This window comes from Callithrix jacchus, chromosome 5 (assembly GCF_049354715.1).
Source record: "Callithrix jacchus isolate 240 chromosome 5, calJac240_pri, whole genome shotgun sequence".
Taxonomy (NCBI): domain Eukaryota; kingdom Metazoa; phylum Chordata; class Mammalia; order Primates; family Cebidae; genus Callithrix; species Callithrix jacchus.
Genome location: NC_133506.1, coordinates 79,848,016 through 79,868,438, shown reverse-complemented (window position 1 = coordinate 79,868,438; position 20,423 = coordinate 79,848,016). Strand labels below are relative to the sequence as shown.

The 20,423-nt window shown below is 38.6% G+C and overlaps 2 long non-coding RNA genes across 3 annotated transcripts in view; one reads left to right on the top strand and one right to left on the bottom strand.

The window, feature by feature from the left end:
• Positions 1-1,026: 1,026 nt before the first annotated feature.
• On the bottom strand, positions 1,027-11,433 carry LOC144582871 (uncharacterized). Its single transcript, XR_013536391.1, has 3 exons — positions 11,054-11,433; positions 5,694-5,760; positions 1,027-1,344 (listed from the first exon to the last, which is right to left on the bottom strand). It is a non-coding gene; the product is annotated as an uncharacterized LOC144582871 (long non-coding RNA).
• A 40-nt stretch (positions 11,434-11,473) lies between these two features.
• The window catches only part of LOC118153727 (uncharacterized), a 30,519-nt gene continuing 21,569 nt past the window's right edge, over positions 11,474-20,423 (top strand). Inside the window, exons 1-2 of one of the 2 annotated variants that reach the window (XR_004743236.3) lie at positions 11,474-11,552; positions 18,062-18,238. This is a non-coding gene — a long non-coding RNA (uncharacterized LOC118153727). Of the gene's footprint in view, positions 11,843-18,061; positions 18,239-20,423 lie in introns of both variants that reach the window. The other variant, XR_004743235.3, reaches the window with a different exon arrangement.

The following is a 20,423-nucleotide window of genomic DNA, read 5'->3' as shown; positions in this document are numbered from 1 at the left end:
CTGGGTTACGCTTGAAGATCCAGTTTCTAAAGCTCTGAGTTCACTTTCAGATTCTGCAGATTCTTCTTTCACTCCCACAGCCATTCTCTGCCTTCCCAGAAAAAGGATCTCCTGGATCTTAAGCTCCAGCTGATCCAGAAACGCTTCTGTATACATTGCGCCAAACTATTTCTAGCTGACCTGCTTTTAATCAATTGATAATTACCTCCCAGTAGTGGCCATCACCATCCACTTAATATAGTGCTTTCTATTCCGAACTCACATTTTCTCCTATTACAACATTTCCAAACTTGAAGTCAAAGCATCTTATTATCTGAGATTATATTTAATGGGTGTGTTTCTCCACTTCATGGTGCCTTTTATAATTAATTGGGGATTAGAATCAGGTCAAAGCTGCAGATTCCCAAGAGACACTAAGGAAGAAGTGGGAATGGGGAAAGCTGGTTAACAGTGCAGAAATATCTCAATTCTCCATTATTTTCCTTGACATTTCTGAATTCAAGTATTTTTAAGACTTTATATTTCAATTGTATACAATTAGAAATTTGATTATCACTTTTATCCAAAGGATATAATTTGGCTATGTGTCTCCACCCAAATCTCATCTCAAATTGCAAACCCCATGTGTCAAGGGAAGAACCTGTAATTCCCACATGTCAAAGGAGGGAGGTGATTGGATCATGGGGGCAGTTTCCTCCATGCTGTTCGAATGATAGTGAGTTCTCATGAGATCTGATGGTTTTATAAGTGTTTGACAGTCCCTCCTCCATACTCATCCACTCTCTCCCTCACCTGCTGCCATTTAAGATGTGCCTGCTTCCCCTTCTACCATAATTATAAGTTTTCTAAGGCCTCCCAAGCAATGTGGAACTGTGAGTCAATTGAATCTCTTTTCTTTATAAATTACGCAGCTTTGGATATTCTTTAAATCAGTGTTAAAATGGATTGATCCACTACGGTGATAAGTGTTAAAAGAAACTAAATTCGAAACTCAAAAGAAAAATGTTTATTATCTATCATTTGAAATCATGGAACATTCATCTCATGGTTAAACAACTTCTACTTGCAAAAATGGCCCACTGTTCACATTCTTTGGAAGTAGCACAGATAAAGAGAAAAGCCTGAAGCTTTCGCTCCATCGAGTCAAAGTTCGTAGCAGTCTAACTGTAGATGCATTACAATTTGTGTTTTGGTTTTAGAGAATCCCTCCACAGAATCTTCTTTATCTTCTTCATGACTAAACCTCCACAGGGTCTGTCTTGTCTCTCACAAGCAGCTTCCATCTTTCTCCATCAACACTTTTTCTCGTGTTTTCAGACATAACAGCGCATCTCCCATGAACGACTGCAAGACAAATAGGTATATGGAAGAAGAAAGGTTTGAGACTGAGTGTTGGGATTTTCAACACTAAGTCCTTCATGAGAAGATTTTGTCTTTATCCTTTCATTATATGTGAATCCTAGGCTTTTTAAGTGAATATTAGCATACATGTTATTCACCTAGAACAGAGTTGTAAGAGTAAAATGCATGAACACAGTCAAAGCATCTGGTTGGGACCATGGCCACCTGTCAACATTGGTTGCTCCCTTTGGTATGTTTCAGTGAAAATGAATAAACTGCATTTCCTTCTAAGCCACTGCATTGAGTTGGGTCTATTTTTTAAAGCAGCCTAGTTTTATCCTAGCAAATACATTCTCTCAGCTCAATGTACAGTCATGTGTTGCTTAACAACAAGAATAGGTTCTGAGAAATGTATCCTTAGGCAATGTCTAATACTAATAGGTTATGCACAATGGTCTAACCTATTGCCATAAGCTAGAAACCTGGACAGTATGTTACTGTACTGAATACTGGAGGCAGTTGTAGCACAATGGTAAGTATTTGTGTGTCTAAACCTAGAAAAGGAACAGCAAAAATACAATATTGTAATCTTATGAGATCACCATCTTACACTTGGTTTATTAACTAAAAAGTCATTACGCAGTGCATGGCTGCATATCTGAAAGTGACAGGCTGGAGACTTCTAGTGCTCACAATATCTCTTTCTTTCAAATACCTTCAGGGATTATACTTTCCTGTTTCTTTCAGTAAATCAGGGTCATGAAACATTTTGGCCAATGAAATGTGAACATGTCACTTTCAGGCTCAAATATTTATTTGCTGATGTGAGGCCCTCCAGCTCTCTGTCCCTACTATGCGAACCAAGAAGGTCATACATTTCAGATTGGACAACTGCAAAATAATTGAGTCTCTGTCCACCTCTGTCAATCGCCAGTCACAGCGAAACACAACTACACTCTACCCATAATGGACATTTAGTAATAGTGAGAATTAAACTGTTGTTGTGTTAAACACTGAAGTTTGGGGGTTGCTCTTGCTATAGCACACTCTTAGCCTACACCAAGTCATACAGATGCTCAAAACTTTATTTAGAGGGTCAGATATTATCAAGTACAATATCGTGTAAGTATTTCAATTAGTGAATATACTTGAAAATCAATTTCCAGATAAAGATAATAGATTAAACACAGGTATGTACTTTCTATCTCTCCTGATACTCCATTAAAATGCAAATAAGGGAGATTTTGTAAGATATATTCCCACAAGGATATAGCAGAGGGGACAACAGCAACAGAATTTTGGAATCCCAAAAACAAATAAATAAATAATAGAGGGCTTATTATTTAAGAAGGTTGAATCTAAGCCAGCAATAGAAAAAGCTGAGATTATGCCACAGAACCCTCAAAAGACTCAGCAAGTGTGCGAACCAGCTACCCCAGAAGTGGAGAAAAAGAAAGAGTAGGAGGCTAAAATAACAAGACATGGTTAAAAGCAGTTAGAGGCCCAGTGTGATGGCTCACACCTGCAATCCCAGCACTTTGGGAAGCTGAGGCAGGCAGATCACTGGAGCCCAGGAGTTCAAGACCAGCCTGAGCAACCTGGAGAAACCTCATCTCTACCTAAAAATTAGCTAGGCATGGTGGCACACAACTGCTGTCTTAACTGCTTGAGAAGTTGAGGTGGGAGGACCACTTGAGCCTGGGAGGTAAAGGCTGTAGAGAGCTGTGATTGTGCCACTGCACTCCAGCCTGGCAACGGTGTGAAACTCAGTCTTAAAAAAAGGGCGGCAGGGGGGACATTTTAGAAATTAGTTTCTATTCAATGTCTGGGCCAATTCCCTTCCCTGGCAGAAAATTGGAGGTTATGTTCTGAAGACAGTAAATCAGAGAGTCTCTAGGCAATGGATTGTTAAGTAAAACTTTTGGATTTTAGATAGATGGGTTAAATGAGAATCTATACAAAAAATTCTGAGATGCCCCTGATATTTTTTGGCTCTGTGTCCCCATTCAAATCTCACCTCAAATTGTAACCCCCATAATTTCCACGTCAAGGGAGGAACCAGGTGGGAGGTTATTGGATCATGAGTGTGTTTTCCTCCATGCTGTTCTCGGGATAGTGAGTGATAGTTCTCACAAGATCTGATAGTTTTATAAGGCAGTTTTCCCTGTTTTTGCTCACTCTCTCTTGCCTGCCTGCCACCATATAAGATGTGCCTCTTTCCCTTCCACCATGATTGTAATTTTCCTGAGGCCTCCCAGCCATGTAGAACTGTGAGTCAATTAAACCTCTTTTCTTTATAAATATCCCAGTCTCATGTATGTCTTTATGGCAGTGAGAAAATGGACTAATACAGCACCCAACCTTTTTCCTCACCCAGCTTCCTTAGAAGAGTCCAAGCTAAAGGGTTTGCCCAATTCAAGAGGAAAGACACTGGAGTTTTTTAATAAGACAGGCTGGCCATCTCAGTGCTTCCAAACAGCTTATAGGTTGCCCATCAAATCTGAGTAGAAAAAAAATTATCAGACATGTAAAGAAAGCCTGGGATGAAAAATAGAGACCAAACCAAACTGATAGACAAAAACAACTTGGAGAAATCAGAGACGATATGGAAAAAAATAAATAAAACCTATCACTACATTCTCAGATAGGTAAGAGAATGTATTACAATCATTAAAAATGCTATACAGATAAATATTCAGAAATAAGAGTTCTGGGAAATTAGAAGTAAAATTTAAAAGTACACAGAAAAATAGGAAGACAAAGTTTAGATAGTCTTCTAGAAAACAGACTGAAGGGGGCCAAGTGATTGGGAACTAAAAATAGTAAGAAATTGGGGAAATCAGTTTAAAAGATTCAATAATTATCTAATGACAATTCAAGAAAAAACAAACAGATGAAATAAAGGGGAAGCAATTATCAACAAAATAATTCAAGAATATTTGACAGAACTGAGGACATAAGCTTCCAGATTCAAAGGACCCATCATCTGGGTCTCCAGGAGAGTGAATGAAAAGAGGCATATGTTAAGGCTCTTTACTTGAAGAGCTCTTGCTTTTGCTGTTTCAGAAGACTGAAGATAAAGAGGAAATCCTATAGGTTCCCAAAGAAGAAAAAAAAAATGAAATCAAGTTTTATACAACACAGTAGGAATCTCAGTGGCTTCAGATTACTCTATAGCAAATATTGAAAACCAGAAGAGAAATAAGTAATATTTTCCTATTCTTAGTCTTAAAACTATGTATCTAGCTAAACTATCTGGTGTCAGGGAAAATAAAAGTTTCAGAAATGCAAGGTTTTTGAAATGTTACTTCTTATATATTCTTCCAAAGGAACCCTAAAAGAAGAATACATGAGATCCAAGAAAAAAGGCACCTAGTACAAAAGAGAAATAAAGAAAAATCCCAGATTCGTGATGAAAGTCAGAGAAGCTAACATAACCCTTGGAAAGGACAACCATTCTCAATATTGATAGGTCAGATGGGTCACAGAGAAATGTTTTCAAGAAGATGAAAGCATTAAAATACCTAATGTGAATGAACTTATTGAAAAGAGATTCAGATAACTGCTGGAAAGTTAAGGGTAAATTGCTGATACGTGCCAGGCGCTGTGGCTCACGCCTGTAATCCCAGCACTTTGGGAGGCCGAGGAGGGTGGATCACGAGGTCAAGAAATCGAGACCATCCTGGTCAACGAGGTGAAACCCCATCTCTACTAAAAATACAAAAGTTAGCTGGGCATGGTGGTGCATGCCTGTAATCCCAGCTACTTAGGAGGCTGAGGCAGGAGAATTACCTGAACCCAGGAGGCGGAGGTTGCTGTGAGCCGAGATTGCGCCATTGCACTCCAGCCTGGGTAACAAAAGCGAAACTCCATCTCAATAAATAAATAAATAAATAAATTGCTGATAAGTATATAGAAAACCAAACAAATATTGAACAAAAAGATAATGACTGATTCCAGAAGATGTAAAAATTTGTGCAAGAAATGAAAAGTTATCAGAGTTTATTAGGCTCAGCACTCAATAACATTTACATGATTGTAATAATTTAAGCAATGAATATTTGGGGAAATTAAAATTACAGTATAATTGCATTGAAAGATTGAAGGGTAGATAAGGGAGAGTTTCTTTGGAGAGGCCAAAGGAATGTATAAAACAAAGTTAAATCTTCATCTGACATAATGGGAAGTCAATAAATAATATGTAAAGCTGAAAAATCACTAAGCAGGAAGACCAAAGCATTATTTGGAGACAAACAGGAAAACACCACAGGGATTAACTAAAAGGGTTGATAGTGGTTTTGTGGTGAAGGGGTAAATGGGCTGGAAGGGGACAGACAATTTGCATAACAAACCTTGTAGCTCTGTCTAGCTCTCTGGAGTGTGCGTCTATTTATCTACAATAAAATAGCCACGCTCTCACTGCAAAAGGAAAAGAGAAAAGAATAACAATAAAAACAGTAGAGAGTTGAACTCAAACATGTACTTTTGTAAATAGTATGTTCATTTTTACTTAAATTTTTGTGATATTGCTGTTTTCAAAATTTCAGATAAACCAACAGAAAATACGATTAATAAAAATCTTTAACTTTGTCTTCCAGACACATGAACATCCTTAAATATTTTAAAATAAAAGTGAGACAGTGCTGTTTCTATAGACAAGTTAAGACACATGACAAACGTATCCAGTAGTTCAAAAACCGTAAATTCGAAGTTTCACAAGGAGAAAATGAAGTTGTTAGAAGAGGAAAGAAAATCACAGTATTCTAATATAAATTGCATCTGTTCAAAAAAAGATAAACTATAGGAATATAACACCATACAATTTATACTCATAGAGAAACTACTGAATCCCCAAAACAGAAAGTCTAGTATGTTTTGGGAGGAAGAGGTTAATAACAAAGCAACAGTAATATTTTTAATCTTTGCTACTGTTACATATTCTAGGAGAATTTATCACTAATTTTAGCTTTGTATATTGTAATAATCAGCCCTTTTCAGTTTTTCTCTCCAATTATTCATGCTTCTAATTCATTAAACTTTCTTATTCACTTGATTCATTTTCAAAAAATTATGTCCTTTTTCACATACTTAATATTCTTTCAAATATTCTTAATAATTTTAATGGAAATGTTAAGTTAACGCCTATTGCCATTGTCAATCTCTCAAGGACCATCTGTTCCACCTGTTCCTGTAGATGTTTCTAATTAATGGTTTGGTTTTCCTCAATGTCTGTTTGTCTATTTGTAATTACAATTGAAGGATTAGAGTGGTCACTGTTGATCATTCAACTAGCTTTCTTCAGCAATAGTAGAGGTTACCATCCCTACAGCAGACCTCTCCCCTGAATGGGAGCATGCTCCAGTCCTCTTTGGGTGGGTGGATGGAATGTTCCTGCAAATGGATTTCTTTCCAGATTGAGCAAACAAACAGCATGTTAAGGATTTGCCTCAATAAATCCAAGTAAGCCAGGGAAGACATTTCTCTGTGAGTAGGGAGTTTCAGAACATTTCGTTCCTCTCCAAAGATGCTTTCCTATTATTTTTCCCTTTCCTAAAGAAAGAGCCACCACTTTACAGAAGGACTTCATCTCATTCATTGTATCTTAGGAGAAAATACCACAGCCAGCTCTCTGTGTACCAGAGCTGAGGACCAGCCCAGCTGGGCTGGCAGTCCTTCAATTAATTATGTTGCTAATTGCCACACAGGCTGCTCATTCATTCAACATCATTCAACAAATATTTCCAGCCCTGGCTGATGATGATCTTGGAGTTTTTCCAGGGCTCTGTGGGGAAGGCTGGTACTTGCTTCTTCAGTGACCCATTCCAGATGTCCCTATTTGTTTGTGATTTTCTTGGCACTATTTTCCCTGTCAAACCAATCTACTTATAGTTTCCCAAAATTCCTTAAAATGTTTGATCTGCTGATAAAACCTTCTCTGTTTTTCAGGACTGCTAAGAATTTAATCTCATTCTTATACTTTGTTAGTCATTTTCCTGGAATCTGAAGAGGAAATGAAGAGGTATATGTGTGCTTTGTCCACCCTCATGATATGGAGATTAGGTTCCTAACTGATTAGTTTCTTAATTTACTAGAGTTTCTTGAATAAATTTCCAAGATGTATGTGTTGGTTACTATACTGCATCCATACACATGCTAGATGTGTATGCATCTTGCATATCTGAGAATTTTAGCACCTTCTCACATAAACAACAGCTGGGTATAAAATTATGTCTCACAATCTTTTCATCTCATAATTCCTTGGGTGTTGCACCATAATTATCTGATATTAGGGGGTGCATTCTGGTGACCAACTGCTTTCAGTTCTCATTTAGGTAGCTGTTTTCCTTCCACTCAGATGCTTAATGTATTTTTTCCACTAAACAGGAAATTTCAAAACCATATTTAGAATATAACTCAATGTGGTTCTTGTCATACTTCATCATCCCTCATATCTCTGCTGTCATTTTGCAATGCAGAAGATACAACTCTCTGCCATTCATTTGTCTTCTCTCTTCCATATAGTTCTTGTACATTTTCTCAAATCTCTTCCCTTCTTCCAAGGCATACCTACTCTATCCATTGAACTCCCCTTCAACAAAAAACTCTTCTACTTCCTCTAATCACTTCATATTCATGCCATGTTTGAAATCCTATTCTCCCCTTAGAAAACCCTTCCCTGCAGCCTTTCCAAATACTTAAAGGGCCAAGATTTTCCATATGCTATTTAAAGGCTAAGCCTTTCAATTACATCCTGGCAGCCTCCTAATGCCTCATCTCCAGGTTATCACCCCTTCACTGTTGGAGAAGAGTTGCAAAGCCTTCCCCATGCCTCCAATTGCAGGTATCATCAGCATCGTCTTAGTAGATTTCTCTTCTGTTCTTAGTAGATTTCTCTTCTGCTCTTAGTATTATTCTCTGCTCACTTTCCATATTTGCTTAGACAAAGATCTTTTCTCCCATGGAAACATTAACCATGTATATGCTAAACTCTCAGAAGGCCCTATCTTCACCCTAGTTTCTCCTTTCCCCGTTCCAATTGCCTATTCAATGCATTAAACTTAACATGTTCAAAGCAGAAGTCATCATCCAACCTTTCTCCTGAGATTTCCATCTCAGAGAATGGCATTTAATTGCTCCAAACCAGATATCTGACTGTCATACTTCTCCTTGATGTTCACATCCAATTAAGGTTAATTTTAATTATAAAAAAGTCTCATATCTATCTATTTTTATCCATTCCCATGGTCACTCTCCTAGTTTACATTGCCTTTTCCTCCCTAAATTCCTGTGATGGCCTCTAATCAGTCTCTCACCATTTGTCTGTCTCTTCTACTATTGATTGTCCACATTCACTAGAGAGCCTTTTTGAAAAATACATACAATCATTACGGAAAGTCCTTGTCCGTGTGTTGCATTGTCCTTATTTTCATCAGGATTATAATTAAAGCAATTCATATAGTGGACCAAATCTTTTGTAAGTTAGCCTCTGCTTTTCCTTCAACCTCATTAACTCAACTTTTCTCTGATTTTTCAGCCTTACAGAAATGTTCTTAGTTGTTTAAATGTGACAGTTTCTTTTTCAGGTTTGTGACTTTACCCAGGCTTTTACTTCTGTCTGGATTACTTCCCATCTCACCCAAGACATTTTTCTTCATCTAGATAATGCCTAGGTATTCCTCAAGTCTGCTCAAATATCACTTCTTCTGGAAAGTGATATTTTCATGATCCCCAAGCCAATTAAAGTGCACCTCTGGTAAGCTTTTCAATTCTGTAATAGCACTTCCCATGCTCTATGCTACTGATTGTGATTTGCTTGTCATCTAAGGTAGATAGAGTTGGAATAGGTATCATGTTTGTTTCATCTAATACATTTTTTTTTTTTGCTTTTCTCAGTACCTGTAATATAAATGTGCTCAATAATTTCCAGTCAGTGGCTCTTTAAAATAAGTTGTTTCTGTTACTTGCTAAGCCTTTTAAAATAAGATCATAACCCTTCCTCATTTTAGCAACATTATCTTCCATCACTATTTTGATTATTTCTTCTTCCTAATTTGCTTTCTTTTTCACTTTTGGAATTTCTAATATCCATCAAACGGGTATTTGCTTTGCTTTCTCTCTGAGCGCCAGGAGAGTTTCTTAAACTTCTACTTGAGTGATTCAATATTCTGCACAGCCTATGTCCAGTTCACTTCTTTCATGACGTTTTAAAATATAACCAGCTTGGCAAGGCTGTAGAGGAAAGGGAATGCTTATGCACTGTTGGTGAGAATGTAAATTAGTCCAGCCACTGTGGAAAGCAGTTTGGCAATTTCTCAAAGAACTTAAAACAGAACTACCATTTGACCCAGAAATCCAATTACTGGGTATATACCCTGAAAGAAAACAAATCATTCTAACCAAAAAGACACATGCACTCACATGTTTATCACAGCACTATTCAAAATAGCAAAGACATGGAATCAACCTAGGTACTCGTTAACAGTGAATTGGATAAATAAAATATAGTATATACATTATGGAATGGTATGTGTCTGCAAAAATAATGAAAACATGTCCTCTGACACAACAGAGAGGTAGCTGGAGGCCATCCATGGAGGCTTAGGCTTATCGTAAGCAAATTAACCCAAGAAGAGAAAACCAAATACTGCATGTTCTTACTTATAAGTGAGAAACGAACATTGGACATAAAGATGGCAACACTACACACTGGGGACTACTGGGGGTTGGGGCAAGAGTTGAAAACTGCTGGGTACCAACCTTAGTACCTAGATGGCAGCATCACTGGTACCCAAAAATCTCAGCATCATGCAATATACTTAGGTAAAAAACCTGCACATGTACCCCATGACTTTAAAATAAAAGTTGATTAAAATAAAATAAAACAAAATCCTGACTTTACATCAGTGTCTTTTTTTTTTCGTTTTTTGAAACGGTTTCTCTCTGTCGCCCAGAGTGCTAGAGTGCAAATGGCATGATCTCAGCTCACTGCAACCTCCGCTTCCTGGGTTCAAGCAATTCTCCTGTCTCACCCTCCTCAGTGGCTAGGATTACAGGTGCATGCCACCATGCCCAGCTAATTTTTGTATTTTTATATTTTCAGTAAAGACAGGGTTTCACCATGTTGGTAAGGCTGGTGTTGAACTCCTGACCTCGTGATATGCCTGCCTCGGCCTCCCAAAGTGCTGGGATTACAGGCGTGAGACACCGCCTCAGATCTGTACGTTTTCATGACTGTCGACTCTAGCTCCCCAGATGCCACATCCTCTCAAACTTCGGTCAAAAATATCAATTAGAGATTTTCTGATACTTTATTCTATCTCATGTTAGTAATTTCACTTAACAGTCTATATTTGCTGGGTTTCTCATGTTGTTTCCCTTGTTTTGCAGAATCTTTTCTTTGTCTATGTTTAAATTTTTTTCTGTTTACTTAGACCTACAGAGTGCGTTTCAAACAGGTTCTGTTTGAATTGCTAAGTACAATACTTTTAAATCTCTCGGATCCAGGAAAAAGACGGATGAAAAATCTGGAAGTGTTTGCTGAGGCTGAGATCCGCTTTTCAGTAAGTAATAGAAAACAGCAAGTGGGAGCACTGCCTGCGTGCTGCAGGTTGCGCTCCTGGGTTTGTTGTAGAATGAGAAGTCAGCTGGATCAGCACCCCGTGCAATATTGGCTCCATCCCTGCTAGGCGTATGTGAAGAAAGAGTGCCACACCTGGCTTCTCTGCCCTGAATGATCTCTTGTACTTTGATCTTTTGCCAAAATCAAGGCTCATCCTTCCCTGGGGCCAATCTGTCCAAGCTCAGGAGTCATTTCCAGATAACATGGAGTTCGTCCAGAGGACCTTCAACTTATTCCTCAACTAGGCTTTTCCTTCAAGCAGTGAAGCCCATTAGCCAATCCCTTCCCCTCTTCACTTCGTGTTGTAAACGTGCCTTACGATTTCCATCACGTTGATGGCAACAATCAATAATTTCTGTTTGGTAAAGATTTTTCTCTGTTCATTCTTTGCCACATAAATTGGAAAGTAAAAACAGCCATCATAACCCAAATGTTCTTTAGAGAATCTCACGTTCATTGCTTTTATTTCATCCGTGGTGTGCCGGAAGTTACGTAATCCGTGTTGTGACTGTTACTCGTCCCTGTGGAAACAGTCTAAATGGCCTAAGATTCCTTTGCACTATGGCTCCCCCTTCTGGTTCTACAATGAGCAGTAAGTCTGTCCTGTACTTAAAATCTATCTCCTAGAATACTGATTAGGCTTGAGGAAAGTGGAGAAATTCCCAGTTGGAGAAAGACACTCTCTACTGAATGGTTACTTCAGATTCCTAAGGAGCGTTTAGCGTTTCTTAAAGAAACTGCCAGCAGGAATTTGAGTACAACAGCCAGCAACAATTTGATGTGGATCAGGGGAACTCTTGAAGTCAGCTTAAGGATGGTCCTGCCTTGGTCTGCACTCTTTAAAAGGTCAACAGGGAAACACAAACTCTGTGCACTGCGAAGGTATGCCTAGATAGCACATGGAAAAGAATGTTTTCTGTCCACCTGTAGCAATCCTGCTCTTGGAGGGTTGGAAAATGGCTTCAGTGAGTTTATGAGATGAAGAAACACTCTTTGTGATTGAAAGCACACCCGCACCCAAACACAATTTCTATTTTTTCTTAACAAGATAAAGATGGGATAATTTAATAATCAGGGAATTCTTTGTTAATAATTCCATTTGTCCTTTATTATCATCCATAATGGTTTAAAAATTATAGTCTAATTGGTGTCTTATGATTTCATCAAATTCAACATTATGAAATTTAATCAATAAGAGAGGTCTCTGTTGTTCATGACTCAAAGAAAAAAATTGATGAAAAAAATGAGAATAAATTTGTTTTTCCCTTGCAGCTTATGGTGCTCTCACCATACATGTGTTTTCTGTTTCGAAGTCTGACCTCTCCTTTCCTTCTTACCTCAGGCTATAGTTTCAACTAGTAGTAACAATAATCATCTGAGTGTGAGTATGTGTGTGCCTGTGTCTATGCCTTAGTTTAATAATTATTTCTATGCATGCACATCCATTTGAAATTACTGTCAAAATATTAAGAAAACATTCTGGGAATTAATAATTGACTAAAAATAATGTTTTCCTTGTGCTAAATAGAGAGACTTTGCTTAATAAAATTATTATGTTAAGGATAACATGCTCAGTGGTTTTCATTATGTGAATCAGGCATAGTTACTATTTTTCATGAAATCAGACTCTCATTTTCTTCTTGGTTCTCCTTTTATTCGACGTTAGACTTATTTTGCATCTTCACCCCTCTGTAGAGTCTGGCTATGGCAGTCTATGTAATTAAGTTCTGACACACATCTACATCATTTGAAAATAATGATGTTTTGAAAAAAGAGTGTATTGTTTTAAAAAATCTTTTTAAAAAGCAAGCTCCATGAAGAAACTTAAGCTGCAGCGAGATGACATTTGTTCCTGTTCTTACAGCTCACAGAGGACAAGGGAAGCCCAGGAGTGGTTATTCATATTTCCTTCTGTCTTCAAAATGCTTTGTAATAACAATCATAAGGCCAGCTGTGACGTTATTATAATGGATTCACTATTTACTCTACATTTTTCAAGACACACTGCCCTACGTTTTCCTTGAGTATCCCCTATCCCCAACCCCAGTCAATTTGGTCCACGTTGGCTAATCAGAGCACGAACTTCCTCTCCTGGTGACTGGGGTCTCCATGGCCAATGACTCAAGTTGGGCAATCAATAAATCCCTCGATTTTCATGGGAGTGGGCAGATATAAGTAGAAGGCAATGTTTCCTCTTAGGTTGAACTGAACCTGGGAGGCAACCACTTTGTCACTGCATGGAACATAGAACACAGAGCTGAGAAATGAAGTGACAATTATGTCACTTGAGGCACTGGATGGATCAATGCTTAAAGCCTTGAGCTTCTCAGTTATGTGAAACAATGCCATCTCTTTTTTTCCTTTGTAAATTTTTTGGGCTTTCCACCATTTGCCACAAAAAGAGTTTCAACTGATTAAAAAAGAAATTGCTAAGTTTGAGTTTTAAAACAAAGAATCACAATACATCAGAATGATACTTCCGCACACAAGCTCATTGCTATAGCCGAAAGAAGCAGCATGAAGGAGGGCTGGACACACACGTTTGCCTTCACTTGCTTTGCTGCCTCTCTCCAGGGGCAGAAAACAAAGGCTGAAATAGAAGTTAGAGCTTCCTTGTGACTTCTGTGTAAATTGTACATTGAAGTTCAGAGCATGCTACTTGCCGATTTAGATGTTTCTCTTAGAGGTTGTTTTTTATTTGGTGTTGCATTTTGTAGAGTTGGAATTATCAACAGGTAATTTTTTACTCCACTATTGTTCAAACTTGGTTGAAGGTAGAGGATTGCTCTAAAAACTAAAAGGAGAGCAGAGCTGCTTGGATTCGACACACATACTCAGTTTTCTCTTCAGCCTTCCCATACCTCTCTGCTCCTCCCTTCCCAGTGGCTGAGGTTGTTTTGAGGAGCTGTGGGAGACCCACAGCACCCCAAGAAAAGTTTTCTAATTTTGACCAAGTGCCCTCTCCTGCAGATGGGGAAACTGAGGTCCAAAAACCTTGAGGAAATTCCTTAAGTTGCCCAACCAGTCAGGCTTAGCACTGTTAGGAAGTCATTTGATGACTATTGTCATATTTAAAAAGTATTTTATCAATACTTAATGTCTACAAGTAATATATAAATACATGTTAACAGTATCATATTTTTAAAAAATAGTCCAATAGTCTAAAAATAAAGTTCCTCTGAACTCTCCTGTCTCCGAAGGAGGAACTACATAGTTATTAGCATGGAACATTCACTTCCTGGGTCTTTCATGTGTGTATCTGCAGAGATACAGAGTATCCCTTCAAGGGATATTATATTTAAAAAATAGCATTATTCTGTGCATATCATTTGCATAGTGAGTTGCAGATCAGTTCTTGCAGAATAATTCCCATGTCTTTTTTTTTTTTCTTTTAATTTTTTATTGGATTTTAGGTTTTGGGGTACCTGAGCAGAGCATGCAAGACAGTTGCGTAGGTACGCACATGGCAGTGTGCTTTGCTTTGCTTCTCCCCTTCACCCACATTTGGCATTTCTCCCCAGGCTACATTGTTCCCTCAGAGTGCTGAACTTTGAGAACAAAGCATTATAGAAAAGTAAAAAACAACCTTCAAGGCCGGGTGAGGTGGCTCACATCTCTAGTTCCAGCACTTTAGGAGGCTGAGGCAGGCAGATCACTTGAGGTCAGGAATCTGTAACCAGCCTGGCCAACATGGTCAAACCCTGTCTCTACTAAAAATACAAAAATAGCCAGGTGTGGTGGTGCACAGCTGTAATCCCAGCTACTCAGGAGGCTGAAACATGAGAGAATTGCTTGAACCTGGGAGGCAGAGGTTGCAGTGAACCAAGATCACACCACTGCATTCCAGCCTGGGCAACAGAGTGAGCTTTTCCTCTTTAAAACTTCGTGTTCTGTATTTTATTATCTTCACACACTCTCATTGATAAAGCTATTTTCAGGCAAAGCATTTATTATAGTTAAGAATTGTCTCTGTATTTGCTCTGGGATTAGCTTGTTAAGTGGTATCTTCCAGTCTTTTAAATCTATGCCTTCTATCAGAAATCTAAAACACTGAGTTCTTCCTTAATGTTATTTGAAATTTCAAAACAGATAAAACAAATGAAAACAAATATGCAATAAATACACCTTTTTAAGCTACATTTTCTCATATAGTGTTTTCTCCCAGTCACCGCGTGTTCAACATAACCAGATAGTTGCCACTCCACTCAGCGACCCCCACCTCACCTAGTGTGACATTTCTCTGACGAACATTCCAGTTGATAACTCAGAGGTGACTAAACATTTATATTCCATATACAGTGATAATGCAGCTGCATTTTAGAATATTGGAGAACAAATAATAGACATTACAACAATATAATGACTGATAAACTCATTCAGAAAAGCTGGAGTCAGCTGCCTTCTGAATTTATGGAAAACTCCTATACAATTCCTCAAGATTATTTAAACATGGCAGAAAAGTCAGGATGCTGTGATTTTCTTTTTATTCGTAGTGTTATTTAGAGTTTAGTTTTCTGGTCTATAGTGTGGGAAAAAGGAGAAAAACAAAGTCACCTCTCAACTTTGACTTTTCCTTGAACTATCTGCCCCGAAATGTTTTCCTTCCCCCAACTCCTTAGAGTTTGACACAAACTAAGAGTGGCAAACACTATAGATGAGGTGATGGGCAAGCTGTAAGGAGCTGAGATTGCTATCTGCAGATTAACCACAGAGGCCCTGAAATGGGGCTGGGATGTTTCAAGAATTTCCCATGAGGCTTCCAGGTCAGCTTACGGGAACAAGTTGGCTCCACTCTGATCTCGGCTCCAAGAGTTCTGCAAGATCATTTCTCATCTTTGACAGAACATGGGCAAGTGGGGAAGAAAATATATGAAATGCTACTAAGAAAAGCAATGTGATCTAATTTGTTTTAGGTGGGGTTTTTGTTTACTGGGAGAAAAATGACTCATGAACTGACCAAAGAAAGGTATGCAGGGATTTCTCTCAGCCTCCATCTCTACACTTGTCCACAACCAAATACAACATTTTTTTTTTCTCCAGGACAAGCCACTTGGGGGATTGGTCAAGACGGACCCCTGCAAACACACACATTTAATTTCTTGTGTGTCTCCTGTCTATCAGACTCTGCTTGCCTGAGAGCAGTTCGAGGTCCCACCCACTCATATCACCCACCCAGTGACAACTGTACCCCCTTGAACTCTGTCAAGAGAGCTAAAGCCTCTCAGGAGCACCCACAAATCTATTTTCCACTGAGGTCTAGGCCTCCATGTTGATGAAACATAATTGAAGTAGGAAAAACTCACTAGTGATACTATCAGATGATTTTTTTTCTTTTCTTTTCTTTTTTTAGATGGAGTTTTGCTCTTGTTGCCCAGGTTAGAGTACAATGGCATGATCCCGGCTCACTGTAACCTCTGCCTCCCAGGTTCAAACAATTCTCCTGCCTCAGCCTCCCAAGTAGCTGGGACTATAGGCATGTGCCACCAGGCCCCACTAATTTTGTATTTTTAGTAGAGACGGGGTTTCTCTCTGTTGGTCAGGCTATTCTCTAACTCCCAACCTCCGGTGATCCACCACCTCAGCCTCCCAAAGTGCTAGGATTACAGGCATGAGTGCTCTGATTTTATAGTCTTCTAGCAAACCTATTATAGTATGAACTTTCATGAGGATACTGATGTAGGAGAATATAAAAATTTGACAATATTCGACAATTAAGGAACTGGCCTTCAGGCTCACACAGCAAACTCTCCTGGACTTGTTTCGAATGAGCCACAGGCAGGCATCAGGCCAGGATCCTGAGGACATGGGGCGCCCACATCTGAAATTCAAGGGCCCTCTCTTTCCCAGGTGTAAAATGAGAGATGAGGTCCTGCTTAACTGACCAAGCAGATTCCCTGAAGAGACCTTTCAACTACAACTGGCTCATCGAGGGAAACATAGATTTGCTGTTGTCAGCTAAAAATTTGTATGGGAAAAAATAATGGGAAATAACGATGGGCAAGTTAAGATCCCAAATGGCAGGCTACTATCTTTGGTTTTAACTGTCTTTAGCAGAAAATCATCCAAAGTTTTTGAATGTTTAGTGAAGGTGGTGGGAGAATAAGAAGGACAGAGGAGGGAAATGGACCATATACGAATGTTGTATTTTTATTTCTCATACATAATTTTACCTAACCCTGTGAACATTATGCAGCATAAATGGCTATTCACATTTTACAGATGAGCAAACCAGGGCTGACAGAGCTTTAAGCTGGTCACCTGGTGGAACTTGAAACAAAGACAGATATTTTGATTCCAAATGCAGTGTTCATTTTCATATTATTTAAATAGTTCTGTATCCTTGTAAGACCACTTCTATCCATGTCAAGCCACATTATGGTAGTATTTGTCTGAAACCCTGGAAAGATACACTCCTTCCCCACTGGCGTAGAGAAAGGTCTACAAATAGCTTTCTACTGTATGAAGCTGAGCATAAGCTTAGGCCTAGGAATTCAGTGAACTGCGTGTCTACCAAGCATGTATGATTGTCTTCACCAATTTGCCCCTGCTAGGACTAGACCCTTACTCTGGGTTCTAACTGATTGACTTAAGTAAGTTTATCACATATCTTGACCCTGGCCTTGCCCCTTCCATCTGCCTATCTTATTAAGGGATAACACATTATATTAATAGTTTGGTTGAGGGTAGTACTAGATATTGGAAGAAACTGGTTACTGTAGACAATTGACCTAATGATGAATGCCAACATCGGTGTATAAACTTACAAAAATAGCCCAACAGTTTTGGTATGTTTGATAGTCAAAATGAAAATTTAAATAAAACATACTTTTGAACACAAAAATTGTTTTGTTGTTATCTAATCACAATTATCCAAAGGAAGAGAGTTCAGTGGATATTGATAAAGGGGAAATGAGGAAGTTCTTATGTAATTATAACAGTAAATGGGGATTTAGGTATTTTAGTTTAAAAAACTTCATGATTCCAAGTAGAGATGTAACGTAGAACTAGGATAATGAGAAGTATTATTCAATTTCAATGGAAAATCCTAGAGACTGTCATCCATTAACAGAAGGTTTTTTTTTTTCAACACTGATGATCCAGAAAACAAGCTCATATTACCAAGTGTGAAATTAGAACAAGCATCTACAGGCTGAGAACTGGAAAAGACCCTCCCCATCATGGCGGATTTTTACAACCAGTGGTGGAGAGTAACTGCAAACTATAGCATCTTTCTACTCATCTTACCAAAAAAAAAGTTCAAAGAAGGTGTTCTACAAGGTAAATGCAAAGGTAGATAAGCAAAATAATATTTTATGTTAAATAAACAAGGCACTTCTTCAGTCTTCTCTACACACAGAACATGTCAGCTAGTTTTCTAAGACATTGTAAATGGCCCCACTGAATTGCCTTAAATTTAAGTTTAGGCCCACATTATGCTATAAACTGCCTAATAGATACCATTCTGAATTTTACTGATTAATATTTATTACAGGGATGGATGAAAATGAAGAGGAGTAAAGCTTCTTTACTCTTACTGTAACCAATTGGCCTAATAATTAATGTCAATATCAGTCCACAGACTTACAAAATAATCCAACATTTTTGATAACCAAAATACATAAATAAAATATACTTTGAATACAAAAATTGTTTCATTGTTAGCTAATAACAGTTATCCAAAGTAAGAGAGTTCAGTAGATATCGGTAAAGGGAAATGAGGAAGTTGGTATGCAATTATAGCAGTGAGTGGGGATTTAGGTGTTTTGGTTAGAGTATATGCTAAACACTGTACAAATACTATTTTATTTCAGCCTAGCAACAATTATGCTGTATTTCTCTACTATGATAATGACAACAAGGCTCAAAATAAAAACAAGAAACCTTTACGAAATTACACAAAGTGTATGTGTTTGAACCTGGATTTGCGTCCAACTCTGCTTGACTCTGAAAACCACGCCCTTTCCCCTGTGTGATATATTCGTATGCTCTACCCCACTTATGGGTGGAAACTCCTCAGTCAACTTTATTTAATCAATGAATGAATGACTCCTCCAAAGGCAGATACCAGCAGATTTGGTGGTAAAGCCAGTACTGCAAAAATGCTCCATGTTTTAAGCCACCTGGCAGCCTGACTCCAAAGGAAAAGGTTCAACTTCTCATGAAAATGCCTATAATAGGCCGGGCTCGGTGGCTCTTGTCTGTAATCCCAACACTTTGGGAGTCCGAGGTGGGTGGATCATGAGGTTAGGAGTTCAAGACCAGCCTAGACAAGATGGTGAAACCCCTTTTAGTCTCTACTAAGAATACAAAAATTAGCCTGGCATGGTGGCGGGTGCCTGTAATCCCAGCTACTTGGAGGCTGAGGCAGAGAATTGCTTAAACCTGGGAGGCGGAGGTTGGAGTGAGCTGAGATTGTGCCCCTGAACTCCATCCTGGGCAACAGAGCAAGACTCAATCTCAAAAAAAACCTATAATACATACTTCCATTTTCAACACACTGCCCTCTTCCCTCTCCGGGGCATGAGGAACCATTCATTGCTTTGTTCTTCAGTATCTATCTGAATGATTTTTGACCCCTAAAGGTGTCTAAGTTGGTTACATTCCTACTCCCTGAATCTCTAGAGAAAGTGCAAGTCTCTTTGCTTTGGGCCAACTTAGGTCAGAGTTGGACGCTGGCATGAGATGCAATTTGAGATGGAGTCTCTTCTGCTTTAAACTTATGGAAGCCTTTGAGTGCCTGGCTGAGATGCTGAGTTCAGCTGAAGTGAATACTAAGGGATAAACAAACCTTTTCTTGCAGATGGAAAGCAGTCATCCTCTAGACCCATTTTCAAGTTTCTTGCTGTCCACCCCACCATCATCCAGTTAGTGTCTGTAATGTGTACTACGATGCTTCTGGCTCCAGAAGTTCATGCAGAACACATTAGACCTAATCAAACAGGAAATCTGGGTTACTCCACACTGGAGACATACATTTTACACTCTGAATCTAAAACAACGACAACAACAAAAGCGCTAGATCAGAAAATCTCCCTTGCTTTTTTTGCATCTGCCAAATAAACAGATTGTCACTAAAAGAGGCATCCGTTCATTTCCTACAAAGGACCAACAACACAATATGCATTGATTGATTGATTAATTGATTGATTATTTCTCTTGCCAAGCAAATAATTCTGGGATGCAGAGGGGAAGAAATTGGAAGATGTAATCATCAATTACTGTGTGTTGCCATCGGAAGAGGAGGAAGTCTGCCTAGAGGAGAGGCGTGCACCGTGGAAGGAGGGAGGCTTTCAAATGCTATTAAATTCCCCTTTTTCCTGCATTCAGAATTTGCTTGGGCTAAATGAACACAGATGACAGTACAGAACCCATAGGGATATATTTTAAGTCCCTCAAACCTGCGGGATCTTTCACATCATCACCATTTTACTATTTCTGTATTGAATCATCCCACGAGGATCGT